This window comes from Lissotriton helveticus, chromosome 2_1, assembly GCF_964261635.1.
Source record: "Lissotriton helveticus chromosome 2_1, aLisHel1.1, whole genome shotgun sequence".
NCBI classification, from domain to species: Eukaryota; Metazoa; Chordata; class Amphibia; order Caudata; family Salamandridae; genus Lissotriton; species Lissotriton helveticus.
Genome location: NC_136059.1, coordinates 939,693,377 through 939,708,745, shown reverse-complemented (window position 1 = coordinate 939,708,745; position 15,369 = coordinate 939,693,377).

Here is a 15,369-nt window from a genome sequence, read left to right as displayed (position 1 = left end):
TCAGTGACATCACTCATGCCATCACTGGTGACATCTCAAATGACATCACTGATGACATCACTGATGACATGATCCTTGTGAAAGAGTGGCAGACCTCCTCTCACCCTAACATTACCTTTGATACATACATTCAAAAATAGGAACTAACATTTTCAAAAAAATTGAGAAAGCAATACCAGATAGAACAACTTATTTAGTAATTCCAGCATCTACATAGACATTCACTCATTCAGCAGTAGTTGTATATAGTCACTCATACATGTACTCACTCATCATATGTACTCATACACGTATACATCCTGTTACACACCTACACCTATACATAGAGGTATTCACACACATACTCACACATGGAAATAAACTATCAAATATCCATTTACTTGCATATACAGGTCTACACACACCACTACACTTATTTCTACAGAAACGTACACATACTTACTCTCTTAAACAATCAGGTATAGAAACACATACTTATTTATACCGGAACTCTTCCAATATGTCACTGTAATATATAATCACTTATATACGTCAATACTGACATATACTAGATTAAAACATATGTAGTTACTCATTAAGATACTATTGAGACAGTAATTCACTCACTAACACACCCATATTCACACTCATCCACCCATACAGTGCTGCACACATGCTGTTTTCAAAACACATACAAACAGTGAGTCACTCATTGATGCATCTATACGCTAAGTAATATCCCTCACCGAACCATACAGACACTCATACTGATACTCAAAAAAGAAACTAATAACCCATATATACACTCATGTAGCTACTCACCAACCCATGCAGCCACTTATAGACAAAGTGAGACACTGATACAGATATATATATATATATTTTTATATTTGTTTATTGGCATTTCTTCAACATACAATCATAAAGCGTGTTATGAACACATTCAGGACATCATTATTACAGCGATCCATCAGCATGAACGATCCCAACGAATAAAACAGTACATTTCCCACGTCACCCGCACAATGCAATAAATACAGTTTAATGACACATCCGGGGCCCCATCGCCTCCTACGCAATTTACAATCCTAGTCCATGCGAGGTGACCCCCCTTCCCATGCATCCTCCCTGTCTGGTGTAGTATGTGTATCATCTTGTTCACCCTCATCCTGTGTATGTCTATATTCTAGATACAACGCCCAGTAGTTTTTAGGTCTGTTCCGTGATGGTAATAACTCAATATAGTGCTCAGATTGTGTGCAACAATATAACATATCAGTAGACCAACGAGTTAGTGTAGGAGTCGGTCCCCGCATCCAATTGAGCGCCACACACCTTTCAGCCACTATGAAGGCCATATCTACCAGACGCGGGCTACTGGTGGCACGTCCTTTGAATACCGCAACAAGGCCAACAACGGGTTTGGGGACAGTGTCAATTCAGTAACCATATTAACTTCGTCATATACCAGACGTCAAAAGTCCGCCACCCTAGGGCACAGCCAAGCCAGGTGTAGAAAATCAGCTGATGGAGCTCCGCATCTCTTACAGCTCGGTCTGTCACGCAGGCCGTATCGGAATAATCGCTCCGGGGTGTATTAAACCCTATTTAAAATTTTTAAATGCAATAGTCTATGTCTGCCGTTAAGAGAAACCCTACGGACGCTAGCGCAACAATATTTCCACGTAGCTTCTGGTAATTCGATATTTAAATCCATCTGCCAAGCCAAATACGGCTTAGCGTAATCCGCCGTTCTTTCAGCAAGCGTGATACGGTAGAGGTTCGTAATTAATTTAGTAGAGGTTTTGGCAGTGACGACATAGTCATACGCCAATACCGTTGGGGGCTCTGTCTTGTCTTCACCAAGGAGGCCCCTCAGGGCGTGACGAACTCTGTGAAATTGAAAGCGTGGGAGCAACTGTGCTCCAGTGCCTTCCTTCGGATTAAGATCATCCCACGTGCAGGCCCTCTCAGATACAAAGAGATCGCCCATAGTAGTGACATTTAATTCACATAAGGCCTCCAGCACCGCTCTGTCCCTGCAGGGGAAAAGCCACGATCACCACGCTAACTGCGCCGCCGGGGCGTACAGCAGTGAGCATGCCTGGGCATCCATGAGATGATACCATGCGTGCATCACCACATTCATAGAATCCAGAATGCCGGCTCATCGATCTCTAGGACGAGATAAGAGGGCCGGCAGCGGAGCCGGAGCAGCAACCAGCGTCTCAATTCTCAAATGCGGCGCATCAGCAGGACCATGTATCCAGCCATACGCATGTGCCCCCTGCGCTGCCCTATAGTACAATTCAAAGTCCAGGGCATTAAGCCCCCCATCTTCATACGACCGAATAAGGATATTCCAAGTAACCCTGGGTTATTTCCCAGCCCACACCAAGCGGAGCACTAAGGCATGAATTTGACGAAAGAACGCGCACGACAAGACCATGTGTATGTTACAAAAAAGAAATAAAAAACGGGGAAGCACAATCATTTTTAGCAAGGATATTCACCCCATCAAAGATAAAGTCAGTGCTATCCATTTGTCTACATCGTCCTTCAGCCGAGATACATCTACCCCGTATTTTTCTCTGAGAACTCTCTCGGAGTCCATGAGCAGCTGAATGCCTAGGTAGCGGACCGAGTCAGTAGTCCACTGTATGGGGTAGTCTGAATCCACCCTCCTTGTCGCGGGAGTAAGAGGAAACATTATGGTCTTACCCCAATTTACATGTATCCCCGAAAGCGAGCTGAATAGTACCACTTCCCGTGGCACCGTCGAAAGATTGTCTTCAGGGTGCCTCACATACAATAAAGTATCGTCCGCGTACGTGGACACGATCAAACTGTACGTGGACACAATCAAACTGTGCGTGGGAAAACCGAGACTGCGATGGCTATGGTACTCTCGAAGCACACATGCCAAAGGTTCCACACCAAGGCATATAGAAGAGGCGACAATGGGCAACCTTGTCGGGTACCACGCTCCACTGAGAAGGGTTCTGTCGTAAGGGAACCTATGCAAACCCTGGCCACCGGGGAAGCGTACAACATATCTAGAAGCTGTATAAAAAGGTCTCCCACTCCCATGCGCCGCAGCACTAGTCGACAGAAAGGCCACTCCACTGAAACAAAAGCTTTTTCCATGTCTAGGAAGACGGCAACAGCAGGCACATCCTGCCTCGTATGCTGAAAGGCCGCGAACACTGTACGAGTATTGTAAGTCAAATTACGGTTAGGCACAAAGCCTGCCTGTTCGGGCGCCACTAGCGTTGGGATCAGTGGGCTCAGTCGATTGGCAACAATATTGGCAAAGATCTTTGCATCTACATTAAGCAGCGATAACGGCCTATAGGAAGCGCAGTCATCAGGGGATTTTCCAGGTTTAAGGATAGCCACAATAATGGCTTCCCTCATCGTTGGTGGCATCACTGTCGCCTCCGCCATCTCCTCCACCAGTGTCAACAATTTAGGAATTAGAAAGTCAGAAAACGTCTTATAGAAAGATGCTAGGAATCCATCACTTCCGGGGGCACTGCCAGCTTTCATGGAAGAAAGCGCCCACACTATCTCTTCCCTCTCAAACGGCCTGACTAGAAACTACTGATGCGTGTTGGTCAGTCCAGGCAGTTGTATATGCGTCAGATAGTCTAATATGCGTTCATCTGAGGCAGGACCCCTTGATGCGTTCAGCGCTGCATAAAAATCTCGAAAACCCGCCACCACCTGATCGTCAGATAATACCTCACCCGTGTGTTCATCTCTCATCGTGGGTACCAGGGTTCCCTGCCTGCGTTGTCTCGCCATGTGTACCAGCACCGCACCTGGGCGCTCTCCCTCCCCGTATGACCTAGCTATCCCATATTTCCCCAAATGCTTTACCTCCGCATCAGCCTTCTCGTGGTATTCACGTAGCATCTGAGCTAACTCACTGGTCAGTCAGTCACTAGAGTCCCGCAATCGTCTTGCTTCGATGTCTTTCAGTTTGGATTCCAGCATGGAAAGACAAGCCCTTATCGATTTTAGAACCCCCGCATGCTTAGCTATAGCCCGCCCACGCATATGAGCCTTAAATGCTTCCCATACCGTAAGGTAGGAGTCCACCGAGCCCATATTGGTTTCGAAGAATTCCTCAGCAGCTGTTGCCAAATCTTTGCGAAAAGCTGCATCTTGCAGCACATACGGAGGCAATCGCCAACTGAATGGAAGGGGGCAGTTTGTCACAGCCCTGACCTTAACCAGGACAGGGGAATGGTCAGAGTACATGCGAGGCAATGTCAGACACGACAGTACTGCAGACAGGAGAGAAGTGGGAAACAGCCAATAATCTATACGCGTGTGTATATCATGTTGCGCAGAATAGTGTGTATATCCTCTCTGTATTGAGGACCGAGACCTCCAAACATCCTGTATACCCAGTCTGATCATTTCCGTATCAGGAGTGCGGGCAGAACCAGACGGGCGTCGTGCCGGGCCATCCAATCTATCCAGTTCTGGGTGTCGTACCATGTTAAAATCACCCCCCCAGAGGACCTGCTCCCCGCAGTGTTCCCTTATCGTAGATGCTAAGTTCAAGTAGAAAGAAGGGCAATCATAATTCGGACCATACGAGTTGACCACATGAAAAGTCATGCCCTTACCAACACACTTTGATATAACAAACCTCCCCTCTGGGTCCGATACCACAGGAGTCAGCACCATATTGGACTTTGGGTTAACCCATGTCAGAACACCCCTAGCGTGTGATGTAAACCCTGCAGCGTGTATGTGTCTCTGTAGTCCCCTATAGGACAATATCGGGCTATCCAGGCGTAAATGGGTCTCCTGCAGGAGTGCAACATCAATCGAGTGTCTAGAGAGACACTGTAAAACTCGTCTGACTTTTCTATGATCATTTAGACCACGTACGTTCCATGTGAGCAGCGTAATGGTGTCCCTGTCTCGTGTCAACTGTGTCACTTCAGGTGGCATCGTGCATGTGAAAAACAAAGTGAGTCGTCCATAGCTGTGGATGCAGGGCAGTAAGCGCTTCACAACCTGCCACAGAGCAACCCATATTTCCGTCAAAGTCATCGCCAATAATAATAACAAATACAACCCAAACATACATGCATTCAATCAATTGCATAAACATCAACAAGAATAAATCCTGCAGCAGTGCCCATCCCCCCACCCACGCACGCCCAACCCCAACATGGCTGCGCTCCAAATCCCTGAGACCCCCATCCCTCCACCCCTTTCTCCGAGACATTCCCCCTCTCCCCGCCCCCCCTCGACCCCTCATCAACCTCAATACTGAATGTGAAATACAAAACAGTACATAGCAGAAATAAAACTCCCAAAAGTGCGAATTTTTCGGGAAAGTTTGGTGCACACACAGGGGCTTAGGTAGCTTGCTCATAATGAGTCTATAACACTATCAATGCGACAGTACCACCTCAGGATCCCGCCCCTCCGCCACTGCGATAAGAAAAAAAAAGAAGGAAAAAAGGCAGGTGAACAGTGCTCCCCCAAATGTCACACCATATCCTATAGCAGTGCTGGGCTTCTATGCTCAATGAAAGAAAGTACAATCTCACCGCTCCCCCCGCCATGTACTCCATGAACCCCAGGAGAGCCCGCTCTTTCTATAGAAACAGCATACAGCGCTAATCTATCAGCAGACCTTTTTTATGTACATCATCATAGGGCAAGGTACAGCCAAAGTATCATTGTAGAAATGTCAGCGTTGGGAGATCGCTCCCTCATTGCCAAAGTCCTGCATCCTAGCCCACTGTTACAATTCTCACCGCAACATGTGGGCACAGACCCTCCCCAGGTCACAGCCCAGAGCAGCGCCATCCCCCTGGACTCAGCAGAAACAGAGACCCACCTAAGCGCAGGCCAATTTGTCACAAATACCTCCCTTAGCAGCAGTAAGCGTCCTCAATCCTGTTCCTACATGGGGCTACCAGCATCCTCCTCATTTTTTCCGTCTTTGGGCGCATTCCGTACATCCCTGCACCAGTCCTTTATGGCCTTCTGCAGTGCCCTCGGGTCCGTAAAGATAGTAGATCTTCCCTGTCTGTTGACTCTCAATTTGCAGGATACAGCATCGCGTAGTCAATTCCAAGATCACGAAGTTGTTGTTTCATGGGAACAAATTGGCGTCTTGCTTCCTGAACCCTGGCAGTGCAATCCGGGAACAAGGACAATGTAGCCCCCTCATATTTAAGTGGTTGTTTCTCGCGGGCCAGTCACAAAGCAGTATCGCGATCCTTATAATTAAGGAGTTTGGCTACTATAGGGCACGGAGGAGCCCCTGGCTTCGGTCTAGGGCCAAGGTTGCGATGGGCTCTCTCTATGACAAACATTTCCAAGAAGACGTTATCCCCCAGCAACTTTTTCAGAAGGGCCTCGATGAACAGTTCCATATTGCCCGTTTGGGTGTTCTCTGGAAGTCCCGTAATACGTATATTGCATCTCCGTGAGCGCGCTTCCAAATCCTCTGCCTTATCCTGTAAGATTTGGAGCACTTTGCCCAGTTGTTTATGCTCCGAATCCAAAGTCGTTTGCGCTTCTTCCACCTCCCCTATTCTTCGCTCCGACATATCTATTCGCTCGGCGAGCTTGTCGAGCCGTTCCGCCATCCGGTCCATGCGGTACGTGAGCCCATCCATCTTAGTACCTAGGGAAGTTATGCCACTCTGCAAGTTCTTCTCCATAGCCATTAATATGCCATCGCTTCTCCACCTCCTGAGCCCCCAGCACCATCAATCACTTCTGTTGGCGGAGGATCCATGGCCTTGGACTTCTTGGCGTTATCAAATGTCAGTTTAGGTTGTGTGCGATCTGGGCGACCCATGACGTCACAACTCAGTCCCCCCTTAAGTGAGCCCGCACACCAGAATCGCTCTTTTCTCCTGCGGCCCAAAGCAGTAGTGCACAATTTATGAGGAACAAACTCAGGCCTCACCCTAGGGCAGGTAGCGGCTTCTGCAAGGGGCAGGCACGTTCAGCTTAGAGCGATTACTCTGCGCCTCCAGACAAAATGTAGATGAGAGAGCATAACCAAGTGGTGTTCAATCCTGTCACCGCCCCCTTAGTAAGGCGTGAGAATCGGCGGTCAAGCGTCCGCCTCCGTTCCTGCAGTGGAGCCCACCTGCACAAAAACTCTGATGAAAGGGCCGAACTAAATGAGCCGTTCCAGTTTCCGTGCAGTCACTGTTCGGTGCACCAGGCGTGCCACTCAAGAGTCGGAGATCAAGCCCACGACCCAGGGCCCGATGTAGGTAAATCTGATTTACCGACTCTAGAATACCGAATTTTACCGATTCGGTATTCTAGATTCGGTAAATCAGATGTAGGTAAAAAATCGGTAATTTTTTCCCGAATCTGTATGATTCGGTAATTACCGAATCGGTATTTACCGATTCGGTAATTTCCATTGATTCCTATGGGCCTCAAGGCCCATAGGAATCAATGTCAATTACCGAATCGGTAAATACCGATTCGGTAAAATTACCAATTTTGCAAGGGGGACAGGGTGTCACTTTGACACCCTGTTGCACCCCTGATACAGGCTTGTGTGCCATGTGACACACCTACATGCCACAGGTATTCGTTATTTACCACCAAATAGTATTTGGTGGTAAATAACAAATCGGTAAGGGCCTGTGGCACTGTTTAAAGTGCCACCTACATCTGTATTTACCGAATCGGTAAATATACCGATTCTGTAACTATAAGGGCCCCCTACATGTCAAACAGCAAATAGCGGTCGGTAACAGCCAAAATCATCCGTTACCGACCGGTATTTGCCGTCCTACATCTGGCCCCAAGTTTCTTGCTCCCAAGCTACGTCCAACCATGCTCTGCCCCTCCGCAGGACCGTCGTGTTACAGGAGAAGAAGATATGCCACTCCGAGCCAGCCACTCTGCCCTCAGCCGAGAGTCCCCGGGAAACTTGCAGAGCACTCACCCGTAGGGCCCAGCATGAAGGTACCAAGTCAGCCGCGCCAGGCAATGAGGATGGGCGCTGGGCCTCACCGCGATGGAGTATACAGCAGCAAAGCGGGGCAGAACCAATATACTACACCATCAGCGCCAGGGCCCATGGTCAACGCTGTGTCTGGTACTCACAGAGGACATCCCATGCGTCTCAACTCACGCTTGTTCATCAAGTCCCCAAGCGCGGTATTTCCGGCCTTTTCACAGCCGCGAGGTCGGGCCTTTCCTCGCTCGTCACCCCTCCGCACCGGAGTGGGCCGCCTCCAATATCCCGTCCCTCTCCTGGCGTGAGTCAGGCAGGCGCCCAGTTCCACCGAGTGGCGGGAGAGACGGTAAGGTGACACAGCCACAGGCGCCACTCTCCGACAGTGCCCCTAAGGACTCAAGACGCAGAGGCCCCGAGTTAGTAGCCGCAGCCGCCTCAGGCCCCGCGCACCGCAGCACACCCGGCTCGGCACCGCAGCCCTCCACGGCCCCGCCTGGCGATGCTCTGTCTGTCCCCGGTCTGTTCCCGCCGGGTATTCCGCTCTCCCCGTCACACCAGGGGTGCGAGGGTAGAAGGCTTCCTCAGATCCAGCGCCTCTCACTCCGGAGTGTCATGCAGGCCGCAGCTCACCAAGCCGCCAACGTCAGCGAGGACGGTCAAATAGAGGCGTTTCTCCGCAATTCCTGTCGGCCAAAAGTGTTCAATATGCAGCCACACTGCTCCGATTCCATATTTCAGCAATTCGGGGCACGAAGGGCACCGTCACCCGCAGGATATTTGTAAGGATAGTTTATACGGCGGAGGAGCCGACGGATCAGGCGGCCATCTTTGTTGCTGGATAGCTCTGCCCCACTGATACAGATATTTACATATTTAAACATTACTCGCTAATACATGTATTCACTAAGATACACTTAATAAGTCAGTTATGCAATCATTTTTACAAAAGAACATCCATTCAGACACTTATTTACCCATTTATTCTTCAATCGACGTTTAGATATAGATATATAAAACATATTTATTTTTCAGAAAGGCCCACATTCCCTGGATGATGTCATCAGTGATGTCATGAGTGATGTCACTGACCATGTCATGAGTGATGTAATATGTGATGTCATCAGCAGTGCATTGCAGGTGCGCAAGTTATAGTTAGCTGAACTAACTATAACGGGGGAATTTCAATGGTTTTGTATGAGAGAAATGTCAAGCTAACTGTAACATGGGTGAAACCTATGGTTTTTTTCAGTGAATTTCTAAGGTTTTTTAATGCTTATTCCTAACTATAATGTGTGTAAAACCTATGGTTTTTTCAGTGAATTTCAAAGGTTTTGTAAATGATAATTTATAAATGTATTAATTATTATGTCATTCTTTTTATACTAATTTCTTATATTTTTAATATAAATATTTATATGTACTTAATTGTTTACATTATATTTCATATTTATATTATAAAATAATAGCAAAACTAAATTGCAAAGTAATTTTTGGATTAATTACAGCTTGACTTCGGTTGCAAGTATAACACAACTTCAGCATTGCCCTGGGGCCCTATGCTCACAAAGCTGTATCAATCCTCACACCTGCTTCAAGCATATACAAGGTTTTGATGCAGCATAAGCTCAAAAGTGACTGAATGAAATGTTATACATTTCACTCAGTCACTTTTAGAAGGCGTTGCTGCACCCCCTTCTGCACAGGAAAGCCTCTTCTGGCACAGGACTTTAAAATGTAATGCACCCTCCAGATGCGTCACATTGTTAATAGCACACACCATGACACATCTTTTGCACCACCGCTGTCTCACAAAAGTGATGCAACGGCTGTGTAAAAGAGGCACAAGGGGATTATAAATCTGCCCCTAACACATACAAATTCACCCAGGCAGTTTCATCAGCAGCGCAAATTGAAGCATAGACTTCTAATATATTTATGTACATATATTACATTCAAGTACTTCGGACATACTATAGTATACTATAGGTAAACACCTTATAGATTTATGCTGTAGCACTTCCTTATACTTCTGCACTTTCATATTCTCCATAAACTAGTAATATATTCATTTATTCATTTATCAACTACACATTCATTCTGACAAACTTTTACACACTAACATAGAAATATAGTTCTTCCTTTGACCATTGAAGGTAGTTCTAAAAAGAACTGTTGTTTTTTTTTAGTTTTTTTTTGTGTTTTATGAACAAATTCCAAGCGGAACAAAAGAATAAAAAAAAAAACAACTAATGTCGAGGACAGCGATGCTCCTGCATCCTGCATTTCATCAGGTCCATAGACTGTCCCCCATAACACAAAAGTTTATCACAATAAATGCATAGAATTTTAACTTTAGCAAAGTCAGAATCAATTTGTGGGTGTGGACTGCTTGCTGAAAATGCTGCTGCAGCAGTTGATGTGCTTGGTGTAGCAGCAGGTGGGTTCTCGTGCAACATGTGCCTTGCAGCTGGAGCAAAGTTGTTGGGGTGCAAGTTCTTCACATGTCGCACCATATTTGATGTGCCAAAGGAGTATTTTTTATATGGATCACCCCTTGAAAAAGTTGGTTCGCAAATTTTACAGGTTACTTTTGGAGCATTAACCTTTTTTTGTCCTTCTGGAAAAGTAAAAAACTTCCAAATTAGAGCTTCTTCCCTCTTCTTTGGAGGATCTTTAGGAATGAAATCTCCCTCTGAAGAACTACTGAAACATGAGTCCATTGCTCTTATTATTGTGATCTTCCTTCTATTTGAGAAAGATTCTCAGAAGAAATGCTTCTTCTTAGAAACTCAAAGTAGAATAATTATAATGGGACGGAACTTTCAACAGTCATAATAGGAAAAGTTATGAACCAATCAATCTTCTACTTTTAAAGTCACATGACTTTGCGTACGCTCATGATGCGCTTATGCAGCTCTTTCAATACGAGTACGCATCTTGTTCTACCGCAATTTGTGTAATCGTTTTTAAAAGTGATATATGATTGTTACAAGTATTAAAAAAAATCATAGTTATCCCAAATGTCTGCCCTTAGTATGTACATTAAATACATAAATAAATGTTTTAAACCAAGTACAAACATTGCCCCCTTTCGCATACAGAACGCCGTACATGACGTCACACCGAAGCTTTAATGCAACGCGTAACATCAAAGCATATTCGTACTGTATGTGCGGGTACACGCTGAGTATGATACGCAGTACAAACTATGGTGCAATCACCCTCTCAGTAACAAATCAGAGCTCAGGGCGCGCTAAGGACAATGATTAGAAGTGCTGACTCATTGCAGATCTGATTCTGGGCCTGCCTCTGCGCACATGATAACACCGCCCCCTTCTCTCTCTGTTGTTAATTGTTAGTGCACACACTCATACTTGCACATGCACGGTGCGCGCCTGCCCACACTCCACACATGCCACCACCTAGCATGCTTCCTATCACTAACCCTGCAAACTAATACATTAGCCAACGGGATGTCCCCCAGGACCTTCATTCTTGCAGACCGCGAAAACGCTACCAATCACGGCCCTCGGCTTCATTTGTTCTGCCCCCGCGGTTCCCATATAATGCAGGCACTGACGTGAGCACGCTCTCTTTTCCCTGCCTGTGCTGCGGTGACAAACAAAGTGTCGTCATCAACTTTACTACGAACTGATTGCTAGAGCGGAAGAGGACTCCTGACACTCGACGTGGTGTCACTGCTGCTGCCGCCGCCCAGCCACAATACCGTAGGCGCGGAGGCGGCGCCGCCCGCATGCAAAACACCCCAGACTCAGCGGAACCGCAGCCTTTGAAGACACGACAAAAGACGACAGAAGCAAAGGTAAGAGAAGACGTCACAACATCAGCCTCCACTGTAAATTGTATATCCATAATACTATTTTTTTCTCCTTCATATGGCTTTCCTACCCCTCAATGGTTTTAAATTGTATGCACATAGTTTAAAAGTTTCTTTCTGCGTCACGACTTGCTCAACACTTCTATTTTTTTTATAAAGCGTTCGTCCATGAAATTCTGTGTACTACTTCTATAGTACACCACGTGCTCAGGCCTCTATTATTAATTGTTCGATCATTATGGTATTTTTTTTTCTGCGTCACGAGGCCGTCCTAAGCCTCGCTTTTTATAAATTCAGCATACATGATTTTTTTATTCGTATTTCTCTACTACGCCACGAGCACAGGCCTCCATTATTAATTGTGCGTGCATGATGGTATTTTTTTTTCTGTCACGAGGTCCTCATAGGCCTGTATTCCTATTGATCTTCCTTTGTTGATCCTAATATTTCCTTCTGTGTCATGCAGCACTCCCAGTCCTCTTCTTTTTTATAAACTGAGCGTGCATGAATTTCTGTGTCATATTTTTGAGGAGTCTCACGTGCTTTGGAATCTGTTCTTTTTATTGTATGTACATGATGGTATTCTTTTCTACATCACATGACCCTCCTACCCCTCAATGGTTTCAAAGTGTGCTTACATAAATGAAATGTTTCTTTATAAGTCAAGAGGTCTTATAAACCTCTAATTTTTATAAATTGTGCGTGCATACATTTTTGTGTTGTATTTCTGTACTACGCCAAGAGCTCAGGCCTCCATTATTAATTGTGCGTGTATGATGGTATTTTTATTTCTGCGTCACGAGGCCCTCCCGGGCCTGTATTCTTATTGATCTTCCTTTGTTGATCCTAATATTTCCTTCTGTGTCACGGAGCACTCCCAGTCCTCTTTTTTTTATAAATTGAGCGTGCATGAATTTCTGTGTCGTATTTTTGAAGAGTCTCACGTGCTTTGGAATCTTTTCTTTTTATTGTATGTACATGATGATATTCTTTTCTACTTCACGTGACCCTCCTACCCCTCAACGGTTTCAAAGTGTGCTTACATAATTTAAATGTTTCTTTATAAGTCACGAGGTCCTATACACCTCTAATTTTTTTAAATTGTGCGTGCATACATTTCTGTGTCGTATTTCTGTACTACGCCATGTGCTCAGGCCTCCATTATTAATTGTGCGTGCATGATGGTATTTTTTTTCTACGTCACGAGGACCTCCCGGGCCTGTATTCTTATTGATCTTCCTTTGTTGATCCTAATATTTCCTTCGGTGTCAAGGAGCACTTTCAGTCCTCTTTTTTTATAAACTGAGCGTGCATGAATTTCTGTGTCCTATTTTTGAAGAGTCTCACGTGCTTTGGAATCTGTTCTTTTTATTGTATGTACATGATGGTATTCTTTTCTACATCATGTGACCCTCCTACCCCTCAACAGTTTCAAAGTGTGCTTACATAATTGAAATGTTTCTTTATAAGTCACGAGGTCCTATACACCTCTAATTTTTATAAATTGTGCGTGCATACATTTCTGTGTCGTATTTCTGTACTACGCAACGTGCTCAGGCCTCCATTATTAATTGTGCGTGTATGATGGTATTTTTTTGTTTTCTGCGTCACGAGGCCCTCCCGGGCCTGTATTCTTATTGATCTTCCTTTGTTGATCCTAATATTTCCTTCTGTGTCACGGAGCACTCCCAGTTCTCTTTTTTTTATAAACTGAGCGTGCATGAATTTCTGTGTCGTATTTTTGAAGAGTCTCACGTGCTTTGGAATCTGTTCTTTTTATTGTATGTACATGATGATATTCTTTCCTCCATCACGTGGCCCCCCTACCCCTCAACAATTTTAAATTGTATATACATAGTATAAATGTTTCTTTCTGCGTCACGAGGTCCTCCAGACCTCTAATTGTAAAAATTCTCTGTGCATAAATTTCAGTGTCGTATTTTTAAACTGTCACGTGCTTTAGATTGTATTGATACAAATTGTGCGTTCATAATAGTATTATTTTTTTTAATCCGTCACGTGGCCCTCCCAGCTCTGTTTTCCTTTATTTTTGTGGAATATATACTTTCTAGTTCATCGTATTTGCCCCCTCCTAATGCTCCTATTAGTTTTAATATTTATTACTGCGTCACGTGACACTCCCAAACCTATATTCTTTAAAATGATGCCTACATGCTTGTAATAGTTACTGCTACCTCATATGGCCCTCTCAGACCTCTATTTAAATTAATGTTTAAGAGTAGAATTGAGTAACGTTTAGAAGACTATGACAAATGTAAGATATTTTTAAAAGTTTTTTAAAGAAACTATGTTCCTTTTAAAAATATAATAATTAATTATTCACTTTTTCTAATACTTATAACTCTAAACGAATGTAATTCGGTTGTAATGTAAACCTATTAATTATTGAATTTTAACTCTACAGGTACCTTTTCAGAAAATGGACATTCTTCTTACTCCGACAATTACTGCCTGTCATTGGATACTTCTGGTAAGTAGAAGTTTTTCAACATTTATTACTCCGTTTTCAAAGTTATTCTTGAAAAATATAATTGGTTGTAATAGTTTAAACTATCTAAATTTATTTTATCAAATAATTTAAAGGATACTCTTTTAAAATAATTTTGTAATGTATCTAATGTAGACATCTGTACCGTAAAATGTAAACTCTCCACACTAAAAATTATATTTCTACAATGTTTTCTATACACTTCCAAACCTTTAACAAAGATAATGGGTCATGATTCACGGAGTAACAAAATTCAGACCTATCAAGACTTTTCATTAAATTATAAGTAACTTTTCCCTACAAAACAATGTACTTAATCTCTTTATTATTTATTATATTGCACAAACATAAAATTGCCAATATCATTTCTCTTTATGAAATTAAAAAAAGCAAACTATTAAACATAACCATTCGTATCTCTCTAAAGGCTTTCTCTACAACAATTGAATCCTCACGACTATGACCAATGGCAGTAACTCATCTTAATAGTTTACTTCTTTAAAATACTTGTAAATAGCAAACAGGGTTTTCAAAGATAACATTTATGAACGGCTACCAAACAAATCTATAGTGCCTGTCAGAACCATATTGCTACTTGAACATCATTTTGTCTAACCACTACTGTGGACCTAACACAGTTGCTATCAAATCTACGATCGGTTTCCAACCCCAATACGAATAATTATTGTTGTTTTGAATAGTTGCCACAGTCCCATTGCGTTGATTTCAAAACATGTACAATAATTTGCAAATTAACTTTCCAATGGTTAGCATTGCTATTATGATGACCTTATGTACATCTTTTTTACATTTGCAGTCTGTTGAAAAGTCTTGTGCTGTCTACAACCAAAAAGTTTCAGCAATTTCTTCTGAAAACTTTATGGTAAGAATCTTTTCTGAGTTGCCTTCACTATATTCGAAAGCTGCCTATGTACCGGTAGGGATGTGGAATTCCTATAGCCCAGGGGTCTCCAACCAGTAGCTCGGGTCCTACTAGTAGCTTACCAGCACCCTCAAAGTAGCTCTCAGAGGTGAAGCAAAGCAAGCCAATCTGGGGGAATCTCTTTA